This window comes from Meriones unguiculatus, chromosome 2 (assembly GCF_030254825.1).
Source record: "Meriones unguiculatus strain TT.TT164.6M chromosome 2, Bangor_MerUng_6.1, whole genome shotgun sequence".
In the NCBI taxonomy this organism is placed as follows: domain Eukaryota; kingdom Metazoa; phylum Chordata; class Mammalia; order Rodentia; family Muridae; genus Meriones; species Meriones unguiculatus.
In genome coordinates, this window is record NC_083350.1 from 127366875 (window position 1) to 127380274 (window position 13400).

A 13400-nucleotide genomic window follows, 5' to 3' on the forward strand; every position below is an offset into this window, starting at 1 on the left:
TTAAGATGAATGAGCCATACCCTTTGTAGGGCTTTGAGAAAGGAAAGCCGCCAGATCAATATCAGTCAAAAGATTTCTTTTTCCCCCTCTGTTCAAATATAGAGAGTGACAAAGGATAGAATTCTTCCTAGGAAACACTGGAGAGATTTGTTTCTTCAGAAATGGGTGAATATGTAAACCAGGACCATTTCTCACAGGAAATATTAGCTGAACCGTTACTTTTTGAAAGCAAAGATTGATTGGGTGGGTTTGCATGAATGTGTGTGTTTGGCAAAATTTCCATTTCATAAAATGAAAAAAAAAAAAAAAACCTGTCAGCAAAGGCTAAGGAAACTATTTTAGGTTAAAAAAAGGGGGGGGGGCTTAGAATTTGCAGTGTCCTGTAATGTAATCCATTAAATAACTGTAGCCAGGGACAGATAATGCATCATTGGAAAGGTTTGGACTAGCTTAGCTGTGAAGAGAGGTCTCAGATAATGGGATTTCATCTTCAGAGACCCTACTATACAGTCACTCTGAGACAGCTTTCAAGCTCCAAATTTCTTGATGAAAAAAAAGTCCATGAATAAGAAAATCATGGATATGATTTAGTAACCTAGCAGATGAGGAACATCTTTTGAGTTTATTTAGAGGAAAAATTAATTAAATTTGTCCAAAATTATCTCTGTTTTAAAGTTCAACACTGGTTCTGTTGGTCTTCTGTGGAGCTCCCATTCCCTCCAGGTCTTTCTATCTCCCCCTTCTTTCATAAGATTCCCTGCACTCTGCCCAAAGTTTGGCTATGTATCTCAGTATATGTTTTGATACCCTGCTGGGTAGAGTCTTTCAGAGGCCTTCTGTAGTAGGCTCCCGTCCTGTTCCCTGTCTTCTCCCTCTTCCGATGTCCATCTCGTTTGCCTTTCTGAATGAAAATTGAGCATCTTACCCAGAATCCTCCTTCTTGATTAGCTTCCTTAGGTGTACAGACTTTAGTACTATTATCCTATCTGGGCACACGGGTCTTTTCAGAGAATGATACTACAAACAAGGACCATGAATGGAGATAACGTAGAACCCCTGCACAGAAGTAGCCCATGACAGTTTAGTGTCCAAGAGGGTTCCCCAATAATAGAAACAGGGACTGTCTTCGACATGAACTCATGGGCCAGCTCTTTGATCACCTCCACCTGAGGGGAGAGCAGCCTTATCAGTCCACAGGAGAAGCCAGTCCTACTGAGACCTGATAGACTAGGGTCAGATGGAAGGGGAGGAGTCCAACTATCATTGGACTCGAGGAAGGGCATTGAAGAAGGGGAGAGGGTGGGATTGGGAGGGGATGGAGGAGGGGACTATAGCTGGGATACAAAGTGAATAAACTTTAATTAATAAAAATAAAATAAATTTTTTTTTAAAAAGTACAACATCGGGCTTTGGGGAGGAAAGAGCACTGAACCCACCAGCAGGTCAAGCCCTCCCAGGCTAATGGCTGACATCGTTTGAATTAAAAACCATCCATTTAATTAGGTTGCCTTACCACTTTTATCACAGAGACCATTTACCAAGTGTGCAGTTGCTCAGTATTTGGCTGTCCAGACGCTGCCACAGATATGCATGAAGACAAAGCACCTGGTAAACACATGGGTGTGAGGTATGATGTGTTTACCAGGTGCTTTGTCTTCATGCATATCTGTTCTTGATTTGTACAGACCCTAGGTTCCTCACTCTGCCTGTCACTTTCGGGTGACACTGCTGTGTCCCTAGAGGCTGTAATCCATCTCAGGAGCTTCTGGCTTTCTGAGATCTGGTCCTCATTTGTGAGTGGGTGAGGAGACCTGCTGGTCTTTCTTTTCTGCTCCACCTCCCAGAATTGATCCCTAATCATTGTCTGTGACACACTGGCATCCTTCCAGGTCACTGCCTCCAGAACACAGAACTCCTTAGACTCTGGGGACACAGCTGTCCATGCCCCTTTCTCAGCTCTGCTGGTGATAATGGCTTTCTGCTCTTGCTCCCTACCCCCTAGGCTCACTCCATCCTACCCTTATGTCTCACTGTGCTCTCTCTGCCTTGCATTTTCTTTAAACTTCTTGGGTTGCTCAGTTTTCCTATCAGGACACTGATCCAAACAGTCCTGAATTCACTCACTCACTTACTCACTTACTCACACACACACACACACACACAGAAACAGACAGACACATGCTCACACATACACAGACATACACGCAGGACTCCAACTGTGTTCCCAACAAGTTTTAAAAGAACTAAATAACTATGATGTGTAGTTTTGGGCTTTCTTTGGCCGTTTTCCACAGAATTAAAACACTGTTTTTTGTTTGCTGCTGTATTTGTTTTTCTCCTGCCTGTCAGTCAAGACAAGAGAAGAGAGAAAGGAAGTAAAGAAGAGGGGTGAGAAGGAGAGACGGAATTCTGTTTTATTCTGTCTTTTACAAAACGGAATGGTTTTGCTCATGAAATGCTGTCAAGGTTTTTCACTCGGAAAGGCAGGGGAAGGAGCCTACCTAGATATTCAGTTTACAGGTTAAGGGCCAAGGGGACCGGCTGCCCTCTCCCTCCTTCCACCCTAACCTGCTGGTGGGAGGCATTGCCCTTCTCCTGTATCTGTACAATGTTGGTTTTGTGGCTCTGAAATGCAGCAGGAAGAGGAAGGGGGCAAAGAGTGTGCTGGGAGAGGATTCACCAGTGTCCAGCAGAGTGGGTTCAAGAGTCTGGAGCACCAGGACGCCCATCACAGCTGGAAACTCGACATGCAGATTTCACCTGGCAGGCAGATCGCCCAGTCACGTCACTCCAACTGTAATTATGTTCCGTCTCAGGAAGTCTGAACTGGAGGGCACTTACGTATGCAAAGGCAGTTCTCTCCAGAAATTACTTCTTGGAAAGACCTGTTTCGGGGCTTGATTCTCAGGTTGTTTGTAGCACAAAGGATGAGCTGTCTTTTTACTTCCTCTACGCTGGGTTTTTCATTTTAAGAAAATAAGGAAGAAAGGAGTCCTTGCATTTGGGGCAGATTTAGAAGGGCTCCTCTGGAATTTGTATGGTGATGCAGTTCTGTGCAGACTGACAAGTGAGTGATCTCCTTTCTTATCGCTTTAATTTCAAGCCTCAGAGATGCTCAGCTCTGTTGTTCAAAGGGTTTTATTAAAAATTTGTGAGGAGGGAAGAGAAGTGTTTGTGGGCCTGTCTGATTTCATTATCTCTGACAGAATGCACAAATGGGACAGAGCCGGCTGAGGCTGGAGAGAACCATTGAGGGCACTGGGGTGAAGCCGAGGCCTCAGAGCCTCAGAGCCTTACAGTCTTATGGCGATGCTCTCATCTGCTGGGATTTCTCGTATAATCAAGACTCTCAGAAAACTGCCATGTACACACTCCTTAGCCATTACACCCCTACATTCTAGCCAGAGGAGATACGCCTTTGAAACCCAAACCCTATTTAAATATTTAGACAATTAGTTAGTTAGTTAGCTAGTTAGTTAGGGGGCTGGACTCGGGGTGCAACACAGGGCCTCAAGTAAGCTAGGCCAGAGCACCACCATTGAGTCACACCCACACCCTTAAATCCCAACCTCAACCAAACTCCTGTTTGTCCAACGTCTGTAGTTGTTCCTCTCACCAGCAAAAGCACACTCTGATCTTCTTCCCTATGTGTGTGGATCAAGCACCAACCGCCAAGAGTTCTCAGTGCTTGGATACACAATTTGAATCTTGCATTCCACAAAGCTATTGGATTGCAATTCAAATGTTGTTTGAAGAGCCGCAAGCCCATAGTATTCCTAAAGGCAAGCATCTGCCTGATGGCACCAACCAAAACAGCAACGCCATGAGAAAAGCAGACTATTTTGCCTGATCCACAGAAAGCCCCAGTTCATGAGGGTGACCTACTCAGGCAGCAATCCATTTTCTGGAAATCCAGAAAATACACACACACACACACACACACACACACACACACACACACACACGAAGTGGGTGCTGAGAAAGACAGTTTTCTGTTTGCCGAAAGGAGTCTCCAGTGGATTTGGTCAACTATTTGGGTGAATAAACACGTGGGAGAGTGTGCTGGCAAAACACTGTGAGCAAGAATGAGCAAAGGGGAGAGCAAGGGGTCCCAGGCCTACCTTCCGGGGTCAAACCGAGTTTTCTAAATAGCTCCATGCCAGGATTTCTCAATACTAAGAAATGTTAGGTGTTAAAATTATTTTTATGAAATTATGTTTGTTTCTCAGTTTTTCTCTTAACATGGCTATCACACAACTAATTGAGACTTTCATAATTGTTTAATAATAAGCTTCACAACACAGTAACTGAGCAGTTACTATGTTATTTTTAACTCTCTAAATTAATCTGGTTTCCACCCAGTTTACATACCAAAGATACTTGTACTTTGTAGCTTTTTCTGCTCTGGCTTCTCTTCTGTTGTCATCTGGACCTCTCTAGTGGCTCAACCCCGGTTCGTCCTGTAACTCCTCCTCCCCTGGCTGGCAGGAAGTCCAGCCCTATTCTCTCCCCTACTTAGCCATTGGTTGTAAGCTACTTTATTGGAATATCAAGGGACAATTGGGGAGCGGCATTTACACAACATTGCACAACAAGGATTACAACCTTGTAATTACAGATATGGGGGAAGGGTACAGAAATCAGCATTTGAGTTACACAATAACTTTATGCCTACAGTTAGGATCAACTGTGAGGTTTTCCAAAACTGCTGATGCCTGGGCAGAACTGCCAGAATAATAAAAATAGAGTCCTATCAGAATTACTGATAAAAACTGAAAGGTTCTACATGAAGTTGCATGTTTCAACGCACACACACAGAGAAAGAGAGAGAGAGAGGCACGCCCAGGCAGTAGGCCATGAGCACAACAAAGAAATGGAAAGAACAGCAGAAGCAGACACAGCAGTATGGCCCACTTTAATGTAGACAGGAATCACAGCATTTCATATAAACTGTGATTTTGTCTGCTGCATCCTCAGCCCCAGAAATTATGTTTTTCCTTGAAGAGCTGATGGAGCACTCTAAATGATACATTCAGTCCTGGAATTCAGTGTTCTGCTTCTCTGTAGGATGGCAACAGACACTGGATACATAACCTAGCATCTGATTCTCAAGTTACATAATTGTACATAATGCAAGAAGGTTTTAAAACATCCTGCTACAAGAAGCAAACTGAAGTTGTTTTGCTGGTTAAAAATGTTTAGTCGAGTAAAAAAAAATGAATATTTTATAAGAAGGAAAAAACTATTTTAAAGCTAAAGTTTCCTCAGTCCCAAGTCGCTGTCATTTGTTGAGTCTGTTATCATTCTCAGTAGGTAGTCCTGGTTAAGGGAATGTTGCTGTAGAAACTGAATTAGGGTGGGGTGAGAAGGGAAGCCAGGGAGGAGGCCCTACACTCCAGCCCCTCAGCTCCCTAGGACCCCATCAGAGAGGCATTCTCTTTTAAGCGAACATCCCAGTGAGCAGGCTTTGTACTAAAGTCTAGTTTCTAGGAAACCCCTTTCCCAGATGCCACAGTTTACCCTCTGGTGAGTAACCCTTTGAAGGGTAGGACAGACCAAATGAGGACAGAAATCAGAGCCAGGAAGGTGCAGTGTCTGTAGCAGGGTACCAATCCCCTTCCTTCATTTGGATCTTCAGCTGTGTGGATGTTATTTCTCACCCATAGGCCTTAGCACCTTTTCCTGATCACTTGAGAAATGACCCACCCCCAAAAGAAAAAAAAAAAAGATGGAGATGCCAGGCAGTGGTGATGCACGCCTTTAATCCCAGCACTTGGGAGGCAGAGGCAGGAGAATCTCTGAGTTCAAGGTCAGCCTGGTCTACAGAGGAAGTTCCAAGACAGCCAGAGCTACACAGAGAAACCAAAAACAAAAAGAGAAGAAATGTTCTTGCACTGATGATCCTGCCTGAGCATGGAACTCAGCTTACAGACTCGAGGTAGTCATCGCTGTCATTATTTTTGTTTGTTTGTTGAGGTAGGATAGATGTAGACCAGGTTGGCCTCAGCCTCCAAAGTACTGGGATTATGCCATGACCCACTGCACCAAGCACTGTTAGGATCCCTTTCCGGAATGTATTTCCATTGAACAGAGGGAAATTCCTCCTGTGGTGGAAGCCACCACAGCGAAGCTGAAAGTTGAGCTTGTGTTGTCTTGAGGAAGGAGAGTCTCTACCTGAGAGGCCTGTAACTCTGTCCTTGGAGTGCCCTCACATGCCACCGAGGACGGTTTTTTGCTTTGGCACACACAGTGGCTTTCCTTCTTTGGCACTCACAGATGTCAGAGTCAGCGTTGGCAACCGCAGCCACAACAAACCGGCCACAGCAAAGGCACATGTCCAGCTGTGCCTCACACGTGGGAATTCAGGCCAATTCAAATATTTCCAAAACACCTCTCCCAGCCAAAAGCTCAACTGAGAGAACAGCTAGGGACAAGCACCATGCTCTTCCTCCTCGGGCTGTTGGGCCTCACACTGCTCTCTCTGTGAGGGTTGGGGGCAGGCTTACTTAAGGAGGCCCAAGCCAGGGCTCTCCTCCGAGATAACCAACTCTGCACCAAGGCTCCACCCCGCAGCTGTGTAGACGGCTGTGCTCTAGTTCTGAGTTTTAAATAATGGTCATTAGTATTCGGTACCACCAAACACTGCACACGTGCCTTTGCCCCGACTGCGTCTGGCTCCAAGTGGGCACCATGAAATGAGGAAGGGGGTGGGGGATTGAATGAATTGAGGAGGCTCACATGGCCAGGTGACGCTGAGGGCAAGGGCGAAGTTAAAGACAATGCGCTCTCTTCCGGGCTGTCACCGTGAGCTGCTCTTTCCAGAGAGCATCTTCAAACGTCTGACAACACGGTGTCAGATTTCCAGATTTCCCAAAGCCCTCCCTATCTTCGCGGCTTTGCCTTTTGTTACCACAAATACTCTCACACTTGTCATGTTTTATCCTGCATTCTGCCGCAACCAGCTTATGTAAAAATCACGGCCTACTCCTTATTGAGCCCTCCTGACTCTATATGTGGGAGTGTCCTAGTCACTTGGTTCCCGGGAATTGTAAGAATGAAGAAGGAGGGGGACATGAGGGGTGACGTGAAGAAAGAAGAATGGAAACCAGGGCTAGTAGAAGGTGACATGATTCACATATTGACATCCACAATGAAATGCCAAATTCCCCCCTCACCCCTACAAGCTACCACAGTAGGATTTTTCTCTTCACAGGCTAGTGAAGGAATTCTGTGGACGCATGTGTGTACCTTTTTGCCCTGACATGTGGTGAGTTCCTGGGTCTTGAGTTCAGTTGGATGAGGTCTAAAAATCCTTTGGAGACATCCTCGGATTTTCATCTTCCTGGCTAGAAGTTTGTGTTTGGATGGGAGGTGCCTCATGATGCTGACACTGAATGCCTTCTTGCTTCTAGGCAAGAAACCTTTAGCCACCCCCAAAAGTCCTGTCCGCTGCCTCGTCTGGAGGAGAGAAATATATTCACAGCAGGCAGGGAGCATGGCCAGAACTCTGTCACATTTTTCTGGCCTTACTTCGGGGCTCAGAGTCTAAGGGGACTTGGGGGAAACCCCACAACCCAGAAACAACTCCATAAAACTTTATTTTCACCAGATACAGGGTTGCTGGAGCCTCCAGCAGTTCAAACAGGAGCAAGATAAAGAACCTCAACCGTGGCCCTGTCACCCCACCTCCTGCTGATGGGGCCTTCCTGTGGCAGGTTGGCCTGTGAGACTGTGAGACGGGAATGGAAAGGTATCCCAAAGCCCCTGGAATAACACTGAGGGGGATGAAAATTCAGTCAGCCTACAGCACAGTGGTTCTCAACCTGTGGCTCACGACCCCTATGGGGGTTCTCATATCAGATATCTGGAGAATCAGATGTTTACATACGATTCCTAACAGTAGCAAAATTACAGTTATGAAGTAACAACAAAAATAATTTTATGATGGGGGTCACGACAGCATGAGGAACTGTACTAAAGGGTCACAGCATTAGGGAGGCTGAGAAACACTTCGAGCAGTAGCACCATCTGTCTCCGAGCCCAGCTCGGAACAAGGCACTCGTGGTGAGTTACAGGAGTTTATAAACAGACACAGAATACTGACTTCAGGCTTCATTTGCTACTGAGACCTCACAGATCCTGTTTTGGGGACATTGGTGCATAGGGTTTTTCTCCTGAGTTGCAGAATGGCCATCAAATTCTGCAACAGGTAAAAAATGAGACTGGAAAATTCCTATGAGCTGTCTTTCTTCCACCACCCTTTACCTTAGCAGGGAGCAGTGCCCATCTCACAGAATATCTTTGTGTTTGGCTGCAGAGACGGCCGCACTGGTGAAGCGTTTGCCTCACAAGCATGAGGGCTTGAGGTCAATCCCCAGAACCCACATTTAAAAACCCAAGCATGGTGGTGCACACGCATAACCCTGTTATTTGGAGGTAGAGACGGGTGGATGCAGGGGCCTCCCTAGCTAGCCAGTCTAGATGATTTGGCAAGCTATAGGCTGGTGAAAGACCCTGACACAGAAAGCAAGGTGAATAGAACATAAGGAATAACACCTGAGGTTGACCTCTGACCTCTACACTCACACACACACACACACACACACACACACACACACATACACACACACACACACACACAGAAGCTATATCTTTATTTCTATTCTACTACATCTTTAATGTCTGGGTCACTTCATTAGGCAAAGGTTGGGTAAACTGTGCCTTTAGCTCTAATCGTACATATTTTTACTGGCTAGTGAATGGAGGGACTGGAAAGTAAAGGAGACTCAGATTAAATGTTTATCAAATGGCCTGAGGAATAACCATTGTATCAGCTATCTATCCTCTGTCTGCAAACTGCCACTCATCTGTCCGCTCACAGCACCGAGGAGGAAGTTAAATTGCCAGGTATTTTATAATGATAATATTTTTTACTGAACACTCATGTGGCATGGATGGTATTAAACATTATAAACATGTAAATATATATTATGCATACACATATATGTGTGTATTTCATCTGCTCATTTCCTAGAGTTTATCTTCCTTCTCCCTTGTGTGCATGCATGTTTGTATATGTACATGTGTGTGCATATGTGTGTTTCTGTGTGCATGTGTATCTCTGTGTGTATGTGCATATATGTGTATGTGTGTATGCGTGTGTGTGTGTGTGTGTGTGTGTGTGTGTGTGTGTATGTGCAGGCACATGTGTGTGTTTAAGCCAGAAGTCAACCTCAGGAGCCAAGCCTCAGAGCCTCAAAGCACTTTGTTTTCTGAGGCAGGGCCTCTCAGTGGCCTGAAACTCACGGACTCATTAGGCTTGATTAGCCTATCAGCCTACGGATCTCCTCCACCTCTGCAGCTGTAACATCACAAGCGCACACCATCATGCCCCATTTCCATTTGGGTTCTGGGCCTCAAACTCAGGTCCCCATACTTGTACATCGACCGCTTTAGTTCTGAGCTGTCTCCCAACCCACTTGCCTCTTTTTCATGCAGGTGAACAAACTGATGCTAACAAAGAGCCAATGATGTATCCGAGCTGATGCAACTAGCATCGGGGATGCAGGACTCAGCCCACAGCATCGACCTGTAAAGGATGACAGAAAGATATCTGTCCTGAAATTCACGTAGTGTATCCACCCATGAGTCTGTGTAGTCAAAAAACTGTGTCAGTCATCCTTGCAAGTTTTACAAAAGAGATCAAATACTAGGTTCTTTACATCTGAAAAGAAATCGAGAGAGCTGGAGAGAAAGCTCAGTGGTTAAGAGCACTTGTTCTGGTAGAGGACCAGAGTTTAGTACTAGCACCCAAGTCAGGCAGATCACAACCACCTTAAACTGCTCCCGGGAATCTGACGTCCTCTTCTGGCGTTAGCAGGCATCTGCACTCCTGTGCACAAACCCCACCACCACACACATTAAATAAAAATAAAAAGTAAATCTATAAAACACATAAAGAAGAGTAATTCAGTTACTAATTATTGCATTCATGGTGGTAAAACAGGAACTTATTAAAATAAAAAAATAAAAAATAAAAAAAAAAAACAGAATTCTCCATTCCCAGGGTAAAGTAAGGGTCATTTTTAAAAGGCAGGTTCCAGGTTAGCCTCAAGCTCCAAAGGAGATAAATATCATAGAGAGGCTAATTAACTTTCTGAAATAGCTCCATTGAGAATGAAGAGGGCGGTGGAAGTCGCCAGGAGCATTCTGAACGTGTCAGTGAGAAATGAGTCTACAAAGCGCTAATGTAAATCCAGCTCAGCTCCCCAAAGGCCAAGATTCATAGAACTTCAGAGGCTTGGCACTTTGATCTTTCTGCCCCTTCCCATGGGCTTAGAACTTCTGCAGTGGCTGGAGGGCAGGAGCCACAGCAACTCCACCCTGGAGCACGCGTGAGCAGAAGAATGGACAGCTGTGTGCAATGGGGATCCAGTAAGAAAGAAGAAGAAGAAGAAGAAGAAAAAAAAAACAAACAGCAAAATCCTTTAAGCAGTGACCCCCAGGCAAAACCACCAAAGACCGAGGTATTCGAAGGTTTAGCTCTTCCAATCAGTCTGGGGAAACAGTGCCAGGCACAGCCTCAAAGGAAGCCGCGCAGGAAAGCCACGTTGCTTTCCTCCTAAGAATGCCGAATTCTACACAGAATTCTCCCCTTTTGACAAGCTTGTCATGAGTGTGCACAGCCACAACCATCTTCCCTTCCTTCGGGTCCTCTCTGCAGGCTTTCTCCAGGTATGCAGCTGGGAGTGTCCTGGTGAGGGCCGGGCTCCAAGCCCCATTTCCCTTCATGCGAATGTCTGCACACAGTGCACAAGGAACTAGCGCAGACGCATTAAAATTGGTATTTGATGGTTCTCAACAATAGCTATCAGCAGGCTTTGGGCATTTTCCTTCATTTATATAATATATATCATCCTCTAAGAATGATTCTGGGAAGATGCATGCTTTTTTTAACATTTGTCTGGCATCATTTCTGGCTATCATCTCCTGCCAAAGGCAGGGCCACGCTTTGCGATGCTGTTTTTCTTTCCCAGACCCGTGTCCCAGCCAGCAGGGTCATAGCCAGCAGAGCACATCTGTGCTTATGGCCTAGCGGAGCAGGGAAGGAAGGGGGGCATCCTCCCAAGCGCAGCCTCTGCAGAGGCCACTGTTCCTGCACATGGGGGAAGCCAACGCCTGCCGCTGACTCACCAAAACGTGATTTGCAGACATCCAGGACCCAATGCTGTGGTTGCTGTTTGAAAATTTAATATATATATATATATTTACATCTAATTGCTGTTATCATCTGCCCACAACTTTAACTCTCATCCATATGCCAGTTTGAAACTACCACGGCAGACCCAGGTCTCCCTGGCCCTTACAACAGACACAACCCCAGCTTCCTCCTTTAATGGCTTGAATCACCAACAACCATGTTCCCACACTGTGCACAGCCACAAGCATAGACCACATCTTCAAAGCACTACAGTTGTCTCTTCCAGATTTCCTGTGGTAAGGGCTATAAAAGCGAAAGTTCAGGGGCTGCGGTGGTAGCTCGGTTGGGAGAGTGCTTGTCTAACGCTCTTGAAGCCCTGGGTCTGATGAATCCCAGCACCGATGAACCTGCCATGTTGGTGTGCACCTATAATCCCAGCATTCACTACAGGTCGTCCTCGGCTACCCAGGGAGTTTGAGGCCAGCCTAGGCTAGACAAGAGAGGCAGAGAAAGAGAACGAGATGGACAGAGACAGAGACACAGAGAGAGAGATCAGAAATTTAGACATGAGAATTTAGCAGAATCCGCAGAATTCTTTATACATTCCAGAAGGACTGGGTAGACTGGAAAGGAAATCTACACATTGTCAGTGAAAACAGTTACAGTGTTTCTGTTTAATATTTCTGAAAGACAGTTATATCATGGAAAAGGAAATCCCTATTTAAGAAGTGTTAAAACCTGTAGGAATTTAAACCACACCTGAGGATATATGGTCTCTGAGAAGGAACAATGTAGTTATAGCATTGTTTGGGTGATTCAACAAGGCAGTCCTGCTTTTTTGTTTTGTTTTGTTTTTGTTTGTTTGTTTTTGTTTTTTTTTTTCAGACCTGGTTTTTTGAAGCTATGTCTAACATAAATGTTCAATTTTGGCAGTAGGTGTCTTATTAGACAGAATCACTGGTATTTTTAAATATAGTGTTGTTCTAGATATAGGCTTCTGATGGCCCAGGCAGTTGTCCATTATTTGTTATTCATCATTTTGATTACCAAAAATAATTTATCAAAGTATAAATTGGTTTTTGTTTTAGTCAGTGTTCTCCAGAGAGACAAGACTGGCAGTGTTCATAGACAAATGTAGGAAGAGGGAATTAACTTACTCACACATGGAGGCTGGGAAGTCCCAGACAGGTTGTCTGATGGTTAAAAAGGCGGCACAGAGCTCAGAGCTCAGTCCCAATCTGGAGATGTCACAACCATGGAAGATATTGTTAGTGCAGTGGTTCTCAACCTGTGGGTCATGACCTTCTTGGGGGTCGCATATCAGATATCCTGTATACCAGACATTTACATTACATTTCATAACAGTAGCAATTTATAGTTATGAAGCAACAATAGTCTAATTTTATGGTTAGGGGTCACCACATCATGAGGAACTGTATTAAGGGGTCCCAGCCTTAGGAAGACTGGGAACCACTGAATTAGTGTCATTCTCGTGTGGAAGGCATGGAAAGCTAATAACAGGCACAGGGCAGTCCACTGATGCAAATCTTGGAGTCCAAATGCCTGGGAACATAGAGTCGTGATGCCGGAGTACAATCCCCAGAGGAAAAAGCAAAAAGCCGTGACTCCCTATCTTTGTACTGAAGTTGGACCACTAGCAGATTAAACGGTGTCTGCCCATGCCAACAATTGGTCTCCCTACTCCATCCACTAACTCCTCCAACACACCTGGGAAAGCCCAATCATTCTAACCAAAAGACAAGCCAAAGGAGGCCCGGATCAGCGTAAATGAGCTGGCTCCGTGCCTGCGGAGATTTGAGAAGAATGATCGCTTAACCTGGGTGTCTCTGGGTTTAGTCAAGTTGACACCCCCATCAATGTCATACTCTGGCAGATCAGCAGGCAGGGATCTCAGCGGCCTACATGTGATGGGGGCAGTCTGAGGAACTAATCCAGCTTCCCCTTCACGAGCAGCCAAATAGACAGCAGCCCAATGTCAAAGGGATGTAAAGTATTCCTACCTGATTCAGCCAACCAGACGCCAGAGGGTTCCATGGTGGGAAGCCAGGAATCAGGGTGCAACTAAATTGTGGAGAAAGTAAGCTTGCATTCCCAGTCCTATAACAAAACAGCTCTAAGAACTTCACAGGTTTTCCTTCCCGGAGTCCTGAACACCAGCCGAAAAGACGGGCAGTTTGTG